Genomic DNA, 19,703 nt, shown 5'->3' with positions numbered 1-19,703 from the left:
GCGAGCTCAGGCGAGTCCTGTTCGTACGCTCTAAGCGGCGGCCCCGGCCGTCGCCGACAGCGGGAGTGTCGCGGTCCGCGTGGCCGCGTCTCCTACGATGCGGACGTTCGGCATTGGGTGCCTACCTCCCTCGCTCAGTGGAGGGGACCCGTCGTGGCTTCGGCCCGGCGGGAAGGTTTTAAATGAACGCAACGCCCATGCTCGAAACACTTCTTAGCTCTGTGACGGGAAACCCATGAAAATGATTGCTTCTCCTCCACTCACCGTGGAGAGAACGATCGAAAAGTGTAAAAAAACAACCCTGAACGGTGGATCACTCGGATCTTGGGTCGATGAAGCACGCAGCAAATTGCGCGTCGACATGTGAACTGCAGGATACATGAACATCGACATTTCGAACGCACATTGCGGTCCATGGATTCCGTTCCCGGACCACGCCTGGCTGAGGGTCGGTTGCTAAAACTGAACGCGGCATTACGTTCGAAGGGTGGGTGCGTCGCGGTTCGTGCGGCCACGGCCGCCGCCGTGTCTCCTGAAAAGAGCTTCACCCCGGTGGAGCTGGACCGGTCGACACCACCACTGAGAGTGTGTGAGACGGGAGGGTTGGTCCGCGCAGCGTCTTTGTGTCCGCTGGCGCCGGTTCGCCGCCCCTTGCTCCGCGACCAAGCTCGACAGTGTGTGCTGTGTGTGCAGCGACCGAACATTTTGTGCGACACCCACAAACCAAACACGACCTCAGAGCAGGCGAGACTACCCGCTGAATTTAAGCATATTATTAAGCGAAGGAAAAGAAACTAACAAGGATTCCTTTAGTAGCGGCGAGCGAACAGGGAAGAGCCCAGCACCGAATCTCGCAGGTTCACCCTGCCGAGAAATGTGTTGTTTGGGAGGGTCCACTTATCCCGGGAACCTGCGGCGAGTTCAAGTCCTTCTTGAATGGGGCCACGCTCCGCAGAGGGTGCCAGGCCCGTAGAGACCGCTGCGGCTTCCGGGAGGATCTCTCCTTAGAGTCGGGTTGCTTGAGAGTGCAGCCCTAAGTGGGTGGTAAACTCCATCTATGGCTAAATATGACCACGAGACCGATAGCTAACAAGTACCGTGACGGAAAGTTGAAAAGAACTTTGAAGAGAGAGTTCAAGAGTACGTGAAACCGTTCGGTGGTAAACGTGAGAAACCCGAAAATACCTCAACCGGGGAGATTCAAGCCTTATCCGCGCCCCTTCCCCTGCTTTGGCCAGATAGGTCCGTCCCCCTGCACGGAGTAATCTGGCGTGGTGTCGTCTTGGGAGTGGGTAACAACGTTAATGATTCCCTTTACTTCATAGAAGTACGAAATAAATAAATAAATAAATAAATAAATAAATAAATAAATAAATAAATAAATAAATAAATAAATAAATAAATAAATAAATAAATAAATAAATAAATAAATAAATAAATAAATAAATAAATAAATACTAATATTATAAAGAGGAAAAATTTGTATGTTTGTAACGAATAGGCTCCAAAACTACTGAACCGATTTTAAAAATTAGTTCACCTATAGAAAGCTACATTGCCAGTGAGTAACATGGGCTGTATTTTATTTTCAAAACAATTCGTGGTGGGGGGCACGGGAGGGGGGAGATATAAAAATTATAGGCTAATATAGTCAAAATATCGAATTTGTCGTATAAGGACGAGACAAAGCTCAGTTGACGCAAAGAATAAAACTCGGTAAGCCCTACGGGCCCGAAAACCATGTTTTAAGGCCCAAAAACCAACCGTTACGGAGATTTTGGCACCACACTACATCTGCTCTAGGAATCGGATGAAGTAATGAACTGCCATGGCAACGTGAGCTCCAGGATTCTACAGCAGCGAAATTATCTACAATAATTCACAAAAATCTAACATGTTGCAGACATGAAAATTGATATTTGGAATCCGTTTAAAAAATAAAAGAACACACATATCCGTTTTCAGAAAATCCACTTAAAGCGGGGGGGGGGGGTGAAAAGAAGTGAGGAAGGAGTTGAGTTATATGAGGATGCATATATCTAAAAAAAAATGAAGATCTTACAGACTTTAAAATTGGTACTTGGAATCTCCTTTACAAATGAACACACTCTTTTTGGAAAATCCACTTAAGGGGGTGAAAAGATTAAAAAAGTGGGTAAATTTTTAAGATGAGTATCTTCTTCTATCGCTTTACCACACCTGTGGGTTTGCGGGTGCGAACTCTGTCGCACATGTGGATTTGACCCTGTTTTACGGCTGGGTGCCCTTCCTGACTGCAACCGCATGTGTAGGGATGTAATCTATACTTCTTTACTAATATTATAAAGAGGAAAAATGTGTATATTTGTTTGTAACGGATAGACTCAAAAACTACAGAACCGATTTTAAAAATTACTTCACCTATAGAAAGCTATATTGCCAGTGAGTAACATGGGCTGTATTTTATTTTCAAAACAATTCGAGGGGAGCGACAGGGGAGATATAAAAATATTAAAATAATAGGCTAATATAGGCGAAATCGAATTTGTCGTACAAGGACGAGACAAAGCTCATTTTAAGCCCCTTGACGCAAAAAACAAAACTCGGTAAACCCTTCGGGCCCAAAAGCCACGTTTTAAGGTCCTAAAACCAACCGTTATGGAGATATTGGAACCACACTACCCCTGCTCTAGGAATCGGATACAGAAACGAACGGCCGTAATAATGGCAACGTCAACTCCAGGATTCCACAGCAGCTAAATTATGCATGTACGTTTGGGCATAGCTGCCAACCAAAATCTATACACATATGACTTAGTAAATAAGCTGTTGTGTAAGACGCTCATAGCACTCCTTGGGGCGGGGATGGAAAGGGAGTGAAGTATAAAAATAATAGCCCCGGAGATCTGCGTAGTACAGCGACCAGCGGTTGCCGACGGGCCTCCTGGTTTTACGTACTGGCTTAGGTTTCAGTATTTTGCGGAGTCTGTTACCTATAGTTTAAACTATATCAAATCATGGAGTAGTAGGACCACTGATGTTATTAGTGCCGGTATTTTGGTCCCCTTTACGATCATTGTAACCATGAAAGCAACCTATATACTGTATACAATTGTAAAGATTGTGCGCCCATGACTTGAATAAGTTTTTTAACATTTATACTCAGATTAATTATATGATGTGCGACATGAGAATTATGATTCTCGATAATTGTAATAGTTAATTTTATGCAACGCATATTTCCTTGATCATTTGTAATAGTTACGAAATGTCAGATCAAACAAATACATTCAATAATATTTATATTTGTGGTTCTATATAGCGGAAGTATACTTACACTAAACCTGCAGCTTTGTGAAGGGAGCAGGTATATCTAGGTGGGAATGAAGGAAGAACATGGTAGCAAAAGATCTTAGAGGTCGACAATAATTAGGAACTAATATTTAGAGGCCCCCATGAAGAAAAGGAGAAGAAGGTACACTATAATTCCAAACATGACAAATAATTTCTACGTACTTAAGTAAATACACCAGTGATATAAATATCTAATGAAGTCGGTCACACCGATAGTATGAGTAACTAAAGCCAGTTCCTGATAACCCGTACGAAGAACGGATACTTCTGCTAGTAAATAAATAAATAAATAAATAAATAAATAAATAAATAAATACATTCTCATAACCACAACCAGAATTTCTGTGTTAGGAATTCAACCCTTTTCTATTTCCGTCACTTCCGATTTGAAGCTCATCGTGGGGTTTGACTCCAAATATCGGACCGACGTGTATGATTTTAGGTTTATGAGAAATTCAGTAGATTGTGTACAATGCCATTACTAATAATTTATGACCGTATATCTTGTCACCGTGTGTCCATATTGCTTCCATTGCCTACTGGGATAATGATAAAGGTCAGATGTGAGTTGAGTTACGGACAGTTTTTGTCATGTACGTGACGTCATAGTGGATTTTAGAAACGATTGCTTGCGAACAGAGTCGCTTGATGTTGCCAACAGTTGGTGAAAATAAGCATGATATAAAAATCTCTCAGGAGTGTTACTGAATGGAAATATTCAAGGTAAAAATATCGTGCACCTTCCGGTCTAGCTCGTAATATGGTCGGTGCAATCTTACCTGTTTATTAATTAATTAATTAATTAATTAATTTATTTATTTATTTATACGACTTCATGGCTGAGTGGTCAACTTTGAGGCCTTCGATTCAGAGGTCTCCGTGTTGGATTCCCAGCCGGGTCGGAGATTTTAATCGCGTCTGATTAATTCTCCTGGCTAGGGGACTGTCTGTGTATGCTTTTTCCAGCACTCTCCTCTTCATATTCAGAAAAAAGACACCACATTAGCAACAGTCACAGAAACACATAATAACCGATATATCCCAGCAGATAGCGTTGGTGGCAGCAAGGGCATCCGTCCGCCAAACAGTGCCAAATCCATATTTGGCTCCAAAACTGTGCGAATAGGCAGTAGAAGAAGAAGAATTATTTTATTTATTTATTTATTTATTTATTTATTTATTTATTTATTTATTTATTTATTTATTTATTTATTTATTTATTTGTTTATTTATTTATTTATTTATTTATTTATTTATTTATTTATTTCGGCATTACACGTTCTTCACGTAGGCTATTGAAATTTAAAATGGAATTCTTAAGGAAGCAACTCGCCACCTGCTATCAGTTCACAACTCTCTCACTGAAGAGTTGCTTCACACTCCTATGTCTCTGTTATTTTTATCTGAATCCGGACTTACTGAAATTAAATCATGTGAAACATGGGTTATGTTTGTCTTACGTCCAATTTGGTGAATGTCTTACTTTGTTACCAACTGTAACATAAGTACTGTTAATTAGACGCGGCCTTCCATATCAAAGGAATCGGTTTCAAGCCGCTGTTAAGGGGGTACATTGTAGTCATATTTCCGGTGTTTCCGTAGGATCGTTAAAGTTTCGCGGTCAGAAGAGACGACAAATACAGAGATAGAGCAGACAGCAAATCAGGAGAGTTCTCTGATGGAACTGATTCTCAAACGATGTCTTTCTTGGAGGCACCACAACTTACGCCATTCTCAGCTGATGACAATTATTGTGAAAGGATTCATTAATCGAAAGCGACCCCGAGAAAGGCAAAGGCGCACCTTTCTTTTTCACAAGCTGCTTTACGACGCACCGACACAGATAGGTCTTATGGCGACGATGGGACGGGAAAGACCTACGGGTGAGAAGTAAGCGGGCGTGGTCCTATTGAAAGTCCAGCCCCAGCGTTTGGAAATCTACGGAAGACCATTTTCAGGGCTGGCGACAGTGGGGTTCGAATCCACTGTCTCTCGATTGCAAACTCACAGCTGCGCGCCCCTAACCACACGCCCAGCTCGCTCGGTAAGATATACAGATCTCAAGAAAATCCAGGAAGATACCGGAATGGGAAGCTGCGTAGCAATGAAAAGGATTGCAAACAACCGTACGGACTGGTATCATTTTGTGACAACAGACCATTCTTTGGACTGAATACTAGATGATGATGATGATCATCATCATCGTAGTCATCTCCACATGGCTAATACATTTATCATATATTAATGCTTTTTGAGAGCTCAGTCAGCTACAGATTTTAGTGTCGATCAGTTCAGTTTGGTAATGAATTCAAAAAATGAGTAAAATTTTTTTCACAAAAACTATCGTAATAATCATAAATTAGCAGAAATTAGCCGGGGTGAGTGGCTCAGACGGTTGAGGCGCTGGCCTTCTGATCCCGACTTGGCTCAGTCCGGTGGTATTTGACGGTGCTCAAATACGCCAGCCTTGTGCCGTTAGACTCACTGGCACTTTATAGAACTCCTGCTGGACTACATTCTAGCACCTCGGCGTCTCCGAAAACCGTAAAAGTAGTTAGAGGGACGTAAAACAGTATTATTATTATTATTATTATTATTATTATTGTACCGGGCGGTACACCTCTACACCGTTTATTTAAAAGTTGCGCCAGTTGAAACTCCTCTTCTGGAGAGTAGATACTCTATTAATTCTCTACTTTCTCAGAAGATGTCACCACGTGGAAAATTTTGAGTTTTTGAACTGTGTCACTTTTGATGTGTTTTTGTTTCGCTTGAAGTAAGAAGTGTGAACTTTCTCTTCTAGAGGACACTACTGAAGATCAACAATAGCGCACCCTAGTGCGGAGTCAAAGGTCTATTTTGTTGGAGAAATTTTTATTTCAAAAGTTTGTTTCTTGTTAAATTTCTTTCTGTTATTGTTGGCTGTATACCCCTCTTTTTCCCCTTGTTTTAGATTTATCCAATCCCGAATTTCTTTTAGTAATTTCTGACCAATCTGGTGTATCTTCCCCCAACTTGTATCTGTTGCGGGGTCCTATCCAATAAAAACATTGTGGGCGGGTGTTTTCATTCCCCTAACGCCTAGAAACTTCCGCGAGAGTATATAAACTGCTGATTTTAGGGTCTCCGGGCCACTTCTGTTCCATCTTTCAGTGTATTAAGTACATAGCAGGAGGCGGGAAGCGCCTCTTTCCTCGGCGGCGGTCAACAATAAGGTAATGGCCGATTAATAAATTCTTTCTTTTCTTGCTCAGCAGTTTAACTTTCGGGGCGGGTTCTAAGCGTTCAACCATGTAACCTTTTCCTAAAATGTAAAAACAACTGGTATCTATTCTATTTTAAAACGACATATCGGGATAGAGAGTGCTTAACCCTCTCGAGCTCCCACTCACATCGTCTTGAGGTGAACTTATTCTCTCAACCAATTCTTCCGTAATGTAATGTAAATTGCTATTAAGTCACCTCTGTAGTATGGGATTAGCCCTTGTAATAACGGCCTAGTGCCAAAGTAGGTTTTAAAATCAAAGTGTATTAGGAGTGCAAGTTCGCCTCCTCTCAAATTGTTTTAGAGGTCATTCAATTAACCTGCTTTTCATTTAATAGACCTCAGTAGATTGGGTATTTTACCCCTGTGTTTATGTCCGTTGAGGACAACTTGAAGGTGGAGTTTGGTGTGGCCTAGGAGAGGCTTAAATTAAAGAGCGTGTGGCTCTTTTGGAAACGGAGTGTTGTATGCCTCGAGGAGGCTTTACTGTGTAATTTGGAGCAAGTGCTCCAGGGTTTGATTGGGGTCTTCTGCCCCTTTGTTAAAATTTGTATATCGGAAAGTTGGGCTAGTTGCTCAAAAATTGTGAACTCAGGGCTCGAAGCCCAAACTCTGTAATCCCTGTAATTGTACATTTCAAATTGTGTTTCGGCTACTAAGTACCTGTTCTTTGTTATTACTTAATATTGAAAAGGAAATATAACCTTATTAACTTTTACATTAACTTTGATTCCGTAGTTTGAGACCCATTCACGCCCGCACCTTCTTACACCTCTACCTACCACCAAAACTCGGTAACAATTATTATTATTATTATTATTATTATTATTATTATTATTTGTAAGTCCTCAGATGCTACCAACAAAAGTGTATATATCACAAACATGTTGCATGAACGTTATGAACCAGCCCTTCAAATATTCAATTTCCTGGTTACGCTACTGGGTCAATCTGATGCCTCTTCTTAACAAAGAAAGAACGATAGAAAGAAAGAAAGATTAATAATATTATTTTCACGTCCCAATAAATACTGCTTCATGGTTTTTGGAAACGTGAAGTTCCGGAATTTAGTTCCGCAGACGTTCTTTAACGTGCCAGGAGATCTACCGACACGAGTCTGTGGTATTGGAGCACCGTAAAATACCACTGGTCTGAGCCAGGATCCGAACCTGCCAAGTTGAGGTCATAAGGCCAGGGCGTCAAAAAAGAAAGTAAGAATGCAAACAAACAAACAAACAAACAAACAAACAAACAAACAAACAAACAAACAAACAAACAAACAAACAAACAAACAAACAAATTAATTAATTAATTAATTAATTATATTCAGATTGGAGAGAAACAATCACTGCGACCACCTCGTGCGCTTTCGCAGACCTCTCCTGCGTACTTCCGGGTTAGTAAGACGCGGCTGAAATTCCCAACCCGGCCTGGCATCGACTCCAGACACCTATGAACAGAAGGCTACTACACTGACTATTTAGCCAAAGAGCCGAGTATAGGTAAAGAGGTTGAGGGAGAGAATTCCTTGAAGTACATTACATACTCGTACGATCTCTGATCTCTACTGGATTACTGACGTAGCTGCAAGTCCGGAATTCTCTCAGATAAACTCAGAATGCTGTTCAGAATTTAAGACACTTCTGGTCGTATAAAGTAATGACACCCAACGTACAGGGAATGCCATAGAGAAGCCAAGAGCACATCAAACTTCAGAAGTTTCTGTTCCCTGATCTTTGTCTATAAGTGATGTCAGCAGTTTACTCGGATAACTGTTCCGTCAATTCTCTTGTACTGTTTCACAGTGAAAAGCTTTGTATTAAACTGTTACATTACAACAGCTGTTCTATGTATCAGGTATATTTTCTTGATTTGTTTTACATCGCGCTATCACATATACGAAGTGTATCAAAATTCACTATTTCAACTTTCAGGATAAACAGACATTTTTGATAAATAACCATGGTTACAAGTAATACATCTCCGTACTGACTTAACACATTTTGATAAAATTCTTCATAAGAATTTTTGTACTTATCCACTTGTTCAATACATTGTTGATACAAGCCACTTAAAATCTAAATGATATGTACATTCATAAAACTAGGACAGGTTTCAACCTGATTGTTTAGATCATCTTCAGCTACTATGCATAAAAATGGATCACATTAGAATTTCACCAAGACTGTGAAAAACAATGCATGATGAATTTTTTAAAGAACTTTAAATGTATCAACTCTATACTTTCAATAAAGAGTGTTTCTTGGTCCACATACCTTACTTTTTGTATTTTTTATGTATACTAACTGAAGATGACGAAAAAAAGGGGTTGAAACATGTCACAGTTTTATGATTGCACATACCATTCAATTTTAAGTGTCTTGGGTCTTGAACAGGTTTACCACAACAGTAATAAATTCTAAGGAATTTTATGAAAAATCATAACCATGGGTCTAATTGTTAGTGCAGTGGCCATCTATTCAGAGAGATCAGGGCTCTATTCCCGGTCGGGTAGGGGATTTAAACTGCGTATAGTTAATTTCTCTGCCTCGGGAACTGGGTGTTTGTGTCCATCTCAATATATATTTTCATCTACAATAAACTCACCGCACTAGTCTACTAACCGCCATACTCATGCAATAGTTGAGTATCCTGCATCCCTCCAAATAGGATTGGCGTCAAAAATGGCATCTGGCCATAAACCTGGGCAATATACACGCGTGATTACCCCCAATGAAATGGGATAGAGGCCAGGAAAAAAGAAGAACTTGGGACGATTTATTTACTGAGAAAAAATCAATACAGTGAAACCCCTCATTTTGGACGCCCCTATAAGGGGTGGATGCTCCTTTTGATTGGACATACACTGACTGACAGAGCAAATGCAACACCAAGAAGGAGTGGTCAGAACTTTATGCCAATTGCAGGGTAGACTGACGTCACTGAGGTATGCTCATGATGTGAAATGCGCCGCTGTGCTGCGCACGTAGCGAACGATAAATGGGACACGGTGTTGGCGAATGGCCCACTTCGTACCGTGATTTCTCAGCCGACAGTCATTGTAGAACGTGTTGTCGTGTGCCACAGGACACGTGTATAGCTAAGAATGCCAGGCCGCCGTCAACGGAGGCATTTCCAGCAGACAGACGACTTTACGAGGGGTATGGTGATCGGGCTGAGAAGGGCAGGTTGGTCGCTTCGTCAAATCGCAGCCGATACCCATAGGGATGTGTCCACGGTGCAGCGCCTGTGGCGAAGATGGTTGGCGCAGGGACATGTGGCACGTGCGAGGTGTCCAGGCGCAGCCCGAGTGACGTCAACACGCGAGGATCGGCGCATCCGCCGCCAAGCGGTGGCAGCCCCGCACGCCACGTCAACCGCCATTCTTCAGCTTGTGCAAGACACCCTGGCTGTTCCAATATCGACCAGAACAATTTCCCGTCGATTGGTTGAAGGAGGCCTGCACTCCCGGCGTCCGCTCAGAAGACTACCATTGACTCCACAGCATAGACGTGCACGCCTGGCATGGTGCCGGGCTAGAGCGACTTGGATGAGGGAATGGCGGAACGTCGTGTTCTCCGATGAGTCACGCTTCTGTTCTGTCAGTGATAGTCACCGCAGACGAGTGTGGCGTCGGCGTGGAGAAAGGTCATATCCGGCAGTAACTGTGGAGCGCCCTACCGCTAGACAACGCGGCATCATGGTTTGGGGCGCTATTGCGTATGATTCCACGTCACCTCTAGTGCGTATTCAAGGCACGTTAAATGCCCACCGCTACGTGCAGCATGTGCTGCGGCCGGTGGCACTCCCGTACCTTCAGGGGCTGCCCAATGCTCTGTTTCAGCAGGATAATGCCCGCCCACACACTGCTCGCATCTCCCAACAGGCTCTACAAGGTGTACAGATGCTTCCGTGGCCAACGTACTCTCCGGATCTCTCACCAATCGAACACGTGTGGGATCTCATTGGACGCCGTTTGCAAACTCTGCCCCAGCCTCGAACGGACGACCAACTGTAGCAAATGGTTGACAGAGAATGGAGAACCATCCCTCAGGACACCATCTTATTGACTCTTATTGACTCTGTACCTCGACGTGTTTCTGCGTGCATCGCCGCTCGCGGTGGTCCTACATCCTACTGAGTCGATGCCGTGCGCATTGTGTAACCTGCATATCGGTTTGAAATAAACATCAATTATTCGCCCGTGCCGTCTCTGTTTTTTCCCCAACTTTCATCCCTTTCGAACCACTCCTTCTTGGTGTTGCATTTGCTCTGTCAGTCAGTGTATATTGAATGCACCATTTGTAATTCCCTATGCATTTACATGTAATAAATCCTCTGCACCTTGGACACCTCTCAACTCTGGACATTGGACAGCCATTAAATGACAGTTTGGACAGGTTGAAAACTATTTTGTTTTGTGTTTTGTAATGATTTTCTGCAAACAAGTTTGTCATTGGAAATGATGCCCGTCTAACAGAATTTAAAAACAATGTTAAGAGAGTCTTCCTGTAAGAGTAACACTGCAATAGAAATTACACGGAGTGTAACGGTCCTCAGCGCAATTTGCTGGATCCATGGTGCTTGGATGGACGTATATAAAGAAACAATTGTGAAATTTTTAACTGAGGAATTCAGATGTCTCCCTGAAGTCCTTCACAGTGAATTATGAGACGTTGGTGTTTTTAGTGATTTCGATGTGTTGGAAGTCCACGACGATTTTCCTGGAACAATTGATGGGTTGTTACAAAAAGTGATTTCTTCAGAAGAATGATTATCTTCGGAAGAAGAAGAAGAATAAAATGTTCCTAAGGAACCACCTGCTCATTAAAAAGCTAAGCAGTGTATTAATGAGTTGGAACGTTATGTGTTTGTGTATAACCAACCAGAAATGATAGAAACTCTATTTGGATTACGTAGGAAAATTGATTCAGAATGAGCACGTAAAAAAGTCGAGAAGTCTGACTGATAATTTAACTAAGCAGTAAATGGTGGGTACGGTACAACATGCAAAATAAAACTTACGACAATCCTGTGGTGATTTTTAAATACTATAAGTAGGCATGAAATTCAGTGTATTTTACTGTGTATGAATTCGAAGAATTTCTGTTCTTATTATACCGTATATACACAGTACACATTAGCTCAGAGTGTTTACCTTCCGGCACTGACAGTGTACTTTTGAAATATTGTACACCCACCCTGTAGATTGGACATCTAACTACATTGGACAAATTAGAGGGGTTTCACTGTATTACATATTCTGTTCAACATGTCATGACCTCAGAATACAATGTGTCTGCTGTGACAATACACAGCATATTTTCGGTCGTTTAGAGCCGAAAGAGAGTGTATGAGTTTCGAAATAAACCCTAGGAACAGCTCGCCTTTCAAGTGCTTGCAGCAGCGTTATCTCTATTACACAAGCAGAACGTGCATTGAAGCAGAAGGACGCATTAGTGAACAGTCTTTTGCAAAAGTTTGCAATTGAATTAGCATGTAACGATTTTGTTTCCAACCACCTTAAAATACAGCATTCTTCAACTATTGATTTCAGACTTATTTAGTAAAAAGGAAGTGTGTTTCTTCTCGCTTATCATCCCTAGAATTTTGATATTACGCTGTAGACTTTTCGTAAAATTTAGGGTAGACATATTGTACCCTTCTTACTGGCATCATGAGTATCTTCAGGGGATCTAGACATAGCAGGTGTAGATAATGGGTCTTTTTTAAAAATAATACGTACATTTTTCAGATCATTAAAAATAAGAACTCGTGGCCGGCTCTTTTAGACAGAAATGTATCTATATTTATTATCATATGCTTAGATATTCTTATTACGAAGAAGATCCTTCCTAATGACAATTGTGCAAAATAATCGCTACTTTAATTTAAAAGAATAATCCGACCCAACGCAAACGAATTGGATATCAGAAGGATAAGGCCCTACAATTCTTTAGCTGTTAATAATTGAATTACAATTTCGAAGTTATTTAACAACGGTGGCATTTGTCGATCCTTCGACGAAATACGAGCATTCAGAAACAAAATAAAAGCAAGACGAAGAACACGATACCTGTTTCTCTCTTTTTCGAAATAAAGATGGTAACAGATATTGCGGAAAAGACTGAATTATGTCCAAATAACCTGGATAACTATCCTCTATTAACACTGATCGGAGGGTAATACAGAAGTGTCCGACACTTCGAAAAACGGAGGTATGGGTCAAAAAAGGACAAACTCAATTAAGTGCGCGGAGATGAGCTCTCCTTAGGGTCGGAAACCTAATATAGTGGAGGTCAGAAAAGAACAAGAGTTGATGAAGGGTGGTAGGAGAGGATAGATGAAAATGGGGAACTTGGTACGAGTAAGTGGATGCAATGCCAAGACTCAACTAAGTGCTTTGTGGTCGCCAAACCACGCTACCAAGTTAAGAACACGTGATCCACATTTTAGTCGACTTTCACCACAGACAGGGGATACCGTGTGTGTATTGTACAACCCCCACCGACAGGGGAATTCAAGGTATCCCTGTTAGGCCTCTCGATATGACTCATTTCATACGAACTCATCATCATCATCATCACTGGTGTGACAGCCCTTTGTAAGCCTTGGCCTTCTGTAGAAGTTTTCCCCATTCTTTCCTGTTAAATGCAGAGCTCCCCCAGTTCTTGATTCCAATTACAAAGGGCGCTAGGAAAGTTTTGCAATACGCAAAAACGGTTGGATTGACACCCCTGTTATGTTGAGGGATGAAAAGAGGGGTGGAAACCGGTCTAGAAGACAGCAAGGCGCGACCTTCACACCAGATGTTACCAAGCAGTGGGATTGAAAGCAAGTTAATATGTCAGTGTGGTCTAAAAGTGAATATCGCGCAATTATCCGCTACAATTTTGCTCGTGGATTAACTGTTAACCAGTGCCTGGAGGAAACGACTCCTGTGCTGGGGAAAGACTGTCCACATCAGACAACAATTTTCCGCTGGTACAAAGAGTTCCAGAGGGGAAAATTTGGGGTTGAAGACGATCCTCGTTCTGGGCGACCGTCTGAATCAGTGACTGAGGAAAACATTGAAGCTGTGAGGAAAATGTTGCAGTAAGAGAGGTGGTAGACTTCGCAATCTTCCCAGAAGTGAAGATGAAGCTGAAAGGGCGGCATTTTGCATCCGACGAGGAGCTTCTGGCAGCATGGGATCAAGAGTGTGAATATGTAACCGAAGAAAAGTGGCAGAGTTGGTTCAGTGACTGGTTTCGACGTATGGAGAAGTGTATTGAGTGTGCTGGAAATTAATTTGAAAAAGTCTAAAGCGTTCACTCACATTGCAAAACTTTCCTAGTGCCCATTTTATCCTTACATCCTCTCTCACCCCTTCTTCCCAGCTTAACTTTCGTCTTCCAACTTTCCTCATTCCTTCTGACACTTTGTTAAATATCTTCTTTATCATTCAGTCATTAGCACGCAGCACATGTCCTGTGCACTCCAACCTTCTGATCTTTATGCAGTTAACAATGTTTGTTTCGTTATATAAATTATACAATTTACAACTGGCCCAAAAAATTACCCCAAAATCCTTCTTTCTATTATACCGACCTGCTTTTCATCATATTTTGAGAGTATCCAGGTCTCAGCGCCATATGTTAATACAGGCTTTACTAAAACTTTATACATTAGGACTTTAATTTTCCTGAAAAGCAGCTTAGACTTCAGGTGTTTTATGAGACCACGATAGCACTTATCAGAAATAAAGACAAGGTCCTCGAAGGGCGTGAAGATGTAACACTCTCTAGACCTCGAAAACCTAATACAGTCAGGGTTGGAAGAGAAGAAGTGTTGACCAAATGAGGTCGGATGCAGTGTTGCCAGGTCTCCCGAAATTTCAGGAGATTTCCCGATTTTTTCGCAACACACCAGAAAACCGGAAAAAATCTCCCGAAACTTCTTCTAACCCGAAGTTAAGGAAAATGAATAATAATGTTTAATGAGACATAATATATTTGTGCTGAAAAACACTTTCCTCTTCTCACTGCGTGATGTTTTATCGATAACATCACTCGTTAGGTAATTCCAAGCATTGATTTTAGGGTAGAATTACGTAATATCTCCCCTGTTATTAAACTCGAAACTCACGCTTGACTGCATCGTTCGAAGGGAAATCACCCCGCATATAGAATACAAAATTTGCATCTTGCTACAACTTCCAAATTGGCACACAATTTCTACGCCAGATGAAAAACTACATCTACAGGAAAAGTGGAGAGAAAGAGAAGAAGAAAGAGAGATTGACCAGAGAGTACGGGTGAGTGAAACTGTATATTTTTCTCATGATAACTTCAAATGACTATTGCAGTTGTTAATTTAGTTATATTATAATAATTCAGTGTTCGAGAAACTACGGAAAATTTCACTAAAACTTCCGAAATTTTTACGTACATACACATACATACATACTGTGACCGTAACGTCACACTGAATATTTATTCCGTAATATATGTAAGTGGGAAGTATTTATGCTTGGAGCTTCTTTGTTAGTATGGGAGCTCAGTTGCATCATGTTGCGTAACATCTTCGCCAGCCTGGCGCCTAACGTACCCAGATTATGGCTTATAAAATCCCCGAACTGAGCGCGCGTGAAGAGGGAAGACAAAAAGAATATAGTTTCTGCTGACTCCGCCCCTAAAACGAATGCCGACTCACAGTAGAGCCAACGTGAGGAGGTGATTTTAATAACGCTTATATTAATCATGAAGCATATGCCAAAGTAACAGCAAGAATAATGGATCATTGACAAAATGATAAATCAAAATAAAATAATATTACTTATGCAGTTACGTCTCAAAGAAATTACGTAAGATGCTCTGGCTTCCTAACGCTAGCTGTGAACAAGACACACAACAGGTGTTCCCCGTTGGGCTCTTGATTTAGACGGCCGAATTATGATTAAACCACTGATCGTTTTGCGTTCCGATTTACGTCTAGTATTTGTGATTGGCGAGCCACACATTCTGCCGCATCGCTGATTTCCATAAACTTAGTGGATCTGGAGATCTCAAAATTATAGTGGGTGGGCAGTTCCTCAGTCCAACCCCCACTCCATGTGAGACCATATAAGCTCGCACTTCTGAGGGTGGCTGGTGAGTCAACAGGCAGTCTTTGTGGTGACCAGACGGTCGTTCTGTGGTCGAACTTTTCTGTTCTTTGTATAGAAAATGTGCAAATAAACGGGAGTGCAATACGTGTAATTTCTCATACGAATTGTCAGTAGAGAATTTGACTGAGCGACAGTGCTGTATGAATTACAGATCGATCGCGACGCGGCACGTAATTACGTGAATTACGTCGTATATTCGCATCGCGAAACTGTGACGCTATGGTGTGCCGAATAACGGACGGAGAAAACTATTCTTCAATTAATCTCCCGTAGTAGAGAGAGAGTCCGTGGAGTGTAATAGTAAATTTGAATTTTGTGAAGATAGACATGTAAAAAGGTAGCACGAACGTCCGTGCCATATAATGTAAACAGTATTCCAGTAATAAGTTATCGTGCTGAATGACGGCGTAATTGTGGAAGTACAGAAAAACAGACGTACGAGACAGGGATTTGAAATAAATATAGGAAACCAATGCCACGTTAATTCAGTTAAATAAACTATTGTAATGACGAAACCGGGATTTCTGTATTATCTTTGTTGGACTGAGGTAGTTTAGCTGCGTCCGGCATCAAATTAATAAATATGCAACTTTCGTTCTGCAAAAGATCGCGACCATACCAATAAAAGGGGAATTTTGACTGTGACGTGTGCAGAAGAAGTCTTTGTGAAAATCAGTGTGAATAGTATCTTTCCAGTGTCCACGACTCCAAGACCATAGATTAATCAAGAGTCATCGAGGGACGTCTAGAACCCGTGACCTCCCCCCCGGTGACATGGAGTAGACGTTTCAGGCGGGTCCCTTGAGGCCTCGGACTATGGAGGACAAACCAAAAGCTTTGAATTATGTTCATTTTATTATTTGTAGGATTATGTTGTAATTCCGTAGAATTTGCTTATTGTTTTTCTAATTTTATACATTTTTTTTATATAATCTCTCGTGCTATGTTTAATTTAGGCGGCCACTCTAAGACTAATCTCAGAGTAAACCAGTGTTTTTGAATGTATAAATTGGGAGTCAATCCCGGGGAATATTTCGCATTCGCAAGGTCGTAGCTTATCACTGTAAATAGTCAAGTGTTTTTATTATGATAATGTTTGTCGTATTGAAAAGCTGAAAATATAGGGCCGATGATCAACGAAACCAACTATACAATGTGAAACTTTAGGAAGGTAATTCAACCTTCTCCGATTTGATTGGACGGAAGTCAAGTAACACTCAAATGCTTAATTTGTAAATGTGTGATTTGTTCTATCATTAAATTCAATGCCGTAATTTCAGTAGTCCACATAGAGATACTTGTGAAGATGTGGATCGAAAAGTTTACTTGAGTGACAGCATGCATCTGATTTCCCGTTGCTTTATTGGGTGTCAAATGGATTTATTTAAAATGTAATCATGAAGGTTGTAGAGTGTAAAGTATGCTTCAACAAGAACTAATTAAATTTTTAGGAAAAAATTATTTGTGCCTATCTTTGCCGATATTAGCATCCTGACTTCTTCCGTTCATTTTATGCCTATAAGTTAGATGTAAGTTGGTTCTAGTTCGTATCCGCGGACGCACTATGCCCTTGAGAGGCTTGTGCTCGTATCTTGGAACGGAAGGGTAGCGATAGACCTCGCTATGCTGTAATGGGCATTTACCATCTCATGTGTTCGGATTAGTCATTAAAATCCAAATGATGCGGCATTTGTCACTAGGCAGAAAAGGTCCCTTGACGGGTTTTTTTTCTGTAGCGGGTGCTCCCGGTCGGGGTAAATTTGTGTTGTCACATGGTCCCATGAGCTATGGGAGATTATGGGAAAGGTCCCAATACATTAATTATCATTATAGACTGTTATGCCTTTCAGGGAAGTCTCTCTGAATTTACTAAACGTCGCCACAATCCTCTATTTGGAACTAGTGCTGTGGCCTAGTTTACTTCTATACCTCTTATTTTTAAATCGTTACAAACGAGTCTAACTTTCGTCGTCCTGGTCTACCTCTACTTATATCCTCCATAACAGAGTCCATTATTCTCCTAGGTAACATATTCTCCTCCATTCGCCTCACATGTTCCCTCCACCGAAGCCAGTTTATTCCTAAATTGTCCAACTCGTTGAATGTTCCGCGTACTGGCCTTCGGTTCAGTAGGTCCCGGGTTCGATTCCTGGCCGGATCGGGGATTTTAACCTTCATTGGTTAATTCCAGTGGCCCGGGGGCTAGGTGTTTGTGCTGTCCACAACATCCCTACAACTCACACACCACACATAACACTATCCTCCATCACTCAGTTACCTACACATTGTAGATGCCGCCCACCGTCATCGGAGGGTCTGCCTTACAAGGGCTGCACTTGGCTAGAAATAGCCACACGAAATCAATAATTCCTAAATTAGCCTTTATCTCCTCATTCCGAGTACCATCCTGCCATTGTTCCCACCTCTTTGTACCAGCAATCGTTCTCGCTACTTTCATGTCTGTTACTTCTAGCTTATGAATAAGATATCCTGAGTCCACCCAGCTTTTGCTTCCGTAAAGTAAAGCTGGTCTAAAAACAGACCGATGTAAAGATAGTTTCACCTGGAAGCTGACTTCCTTCTTACAGAATACTGTTGATCGCAACTGCGAGCTCACTGCATTAGCTTTACTACACTCCACTGATTTTTTATTTATAGACCTGGTAACACTGGTCGGATAGGACATATTAACGTGAGGATGTTAATACAAGTAAGTGGGAGGAATCCTAGAGACTCAGTTAAGTGCCCAGTGGTTGCCAACACACGGTCAGAAAGTAAGAGCCACTAGTCCACCTTCTAGGCAGGGGAAGCCTGTAGGCCTAATATACCGACACCAAGCACAGCTGGAGCGCTCGTGTGTAACAGCAGGCCGGTTGTCATAAGAATCAAGTTGGGGCTTTGCTGATATCTCACATGGAACCTCATAATTACGTGTTTTCGCGCTGGGGCAGCAACACGTCCAGAGCTTCAGGTAGGATATCCATATTTACATATCGGTGATCCGGGGAACGTGTGCTAAGTTCGAATACAAGGAATTACAAGCCAGTATGATAGATGATCAACAATGGGACAAGATTAGTGCGTGCGTATGTCGAGAGGATCCTGTGATAACAGTTCAACGCTATGCAATAAGCTACTTATGAGCAGAATTTATCCCCTTTAACCTCCATGTCGGTGTACATCACACGTTCACGATTAAGTATAACTAAAGAATAACACAACGTTGTGATTTCTAGCTGATACGTTTGATAAAAGCAAGTGAAATACTAATGAAACCGTTAGAACAGAGGTAATGAAAACATACATGCAAAGCCACCGTCCGATGTTGAGCTCCTGACCCCACTGCAAGGACATCTGGCATAAAACAGATGATAAAATGATAGCAACAACTTATACTGTGCTCTTCTTCTTCTTCTAGTTCTTTCTGGTCTCAAGCCTAATTTCTTGGAATCGGTATTTCATTTTAATTTCACCCAGTTTTACGGTTGGATACCCTTCCTGATAATAAAAACCTATTTGGAATGGTGCATTCACCACTGCGTGTTCTTCTGACGGTTGGTAATGTTGGGACCATTAAAAACATAACATGTCGCCGTTGCGCCTCGAAAATACCGCTATGTGAAAATACTGAGGGGAGTAATACTGACCCGCACAACATGTATCGCAGAACGAAAATTTGTTGGTATAGTTCAGAATTACGAAATTGTATCCCTCACTCATGACTAAAAGTGTCCGTAGCGCAGCGTACAAACACAGTGTGTTCGGTCTTCTTTTATATGAGAGAACCTGTAGAGTGAAAAAAATTTCTATTTCAAAATTAGTATTTAAATTAAAAAACCGAATTTAGTGAAAAAAAGGCCGGACCGGAGGATTAAAATGTTTGAAAATGAGCAAGACCTCAATGCGGTAGGCGTAACGACGATGTAATATGCATTGGGCGCCTGAAATATAGGTTTG

General features: G+C 41.5%; 1 non-coding gene across 1 annotated transcript; it reads left to right on the top strand.

Moving 5' to 3' along the window:
- The first annotated feature begins 297 nt into the window (after window positions 1-297).
- LOC136858914 (5.8S ribosomal RNA) lies at window positions 298-452 on the top strand. Its single transcript, XR_010858694.2, has one exon. It is a non-coding gene; the product is annotated as a 5.8S ribosomal RNA (ribosomal RNA).
- Window positions 453-19,703: the final 19,251 nt, after the last annotated feature.

This window comes from Anabrus simplex, chromosome 1, assembly GCF_040414725.1.
Source record: "Anabrus simplex isolate iqAnaSimp1 chromosome 1, ASM4041472v1, whole genome shotgun sequence".
NCBI lineage: Eukaryota > Metazoa > Arthropoda > Insecta > Orthoptera > Tettigoniidae > Anabrus > Anabrus simplex.
The sequence above is the reverse complement of the archived record's forward strand: the minus strand, read 5'-3'. Positions and strand labels throughout refer to the sequence as shown.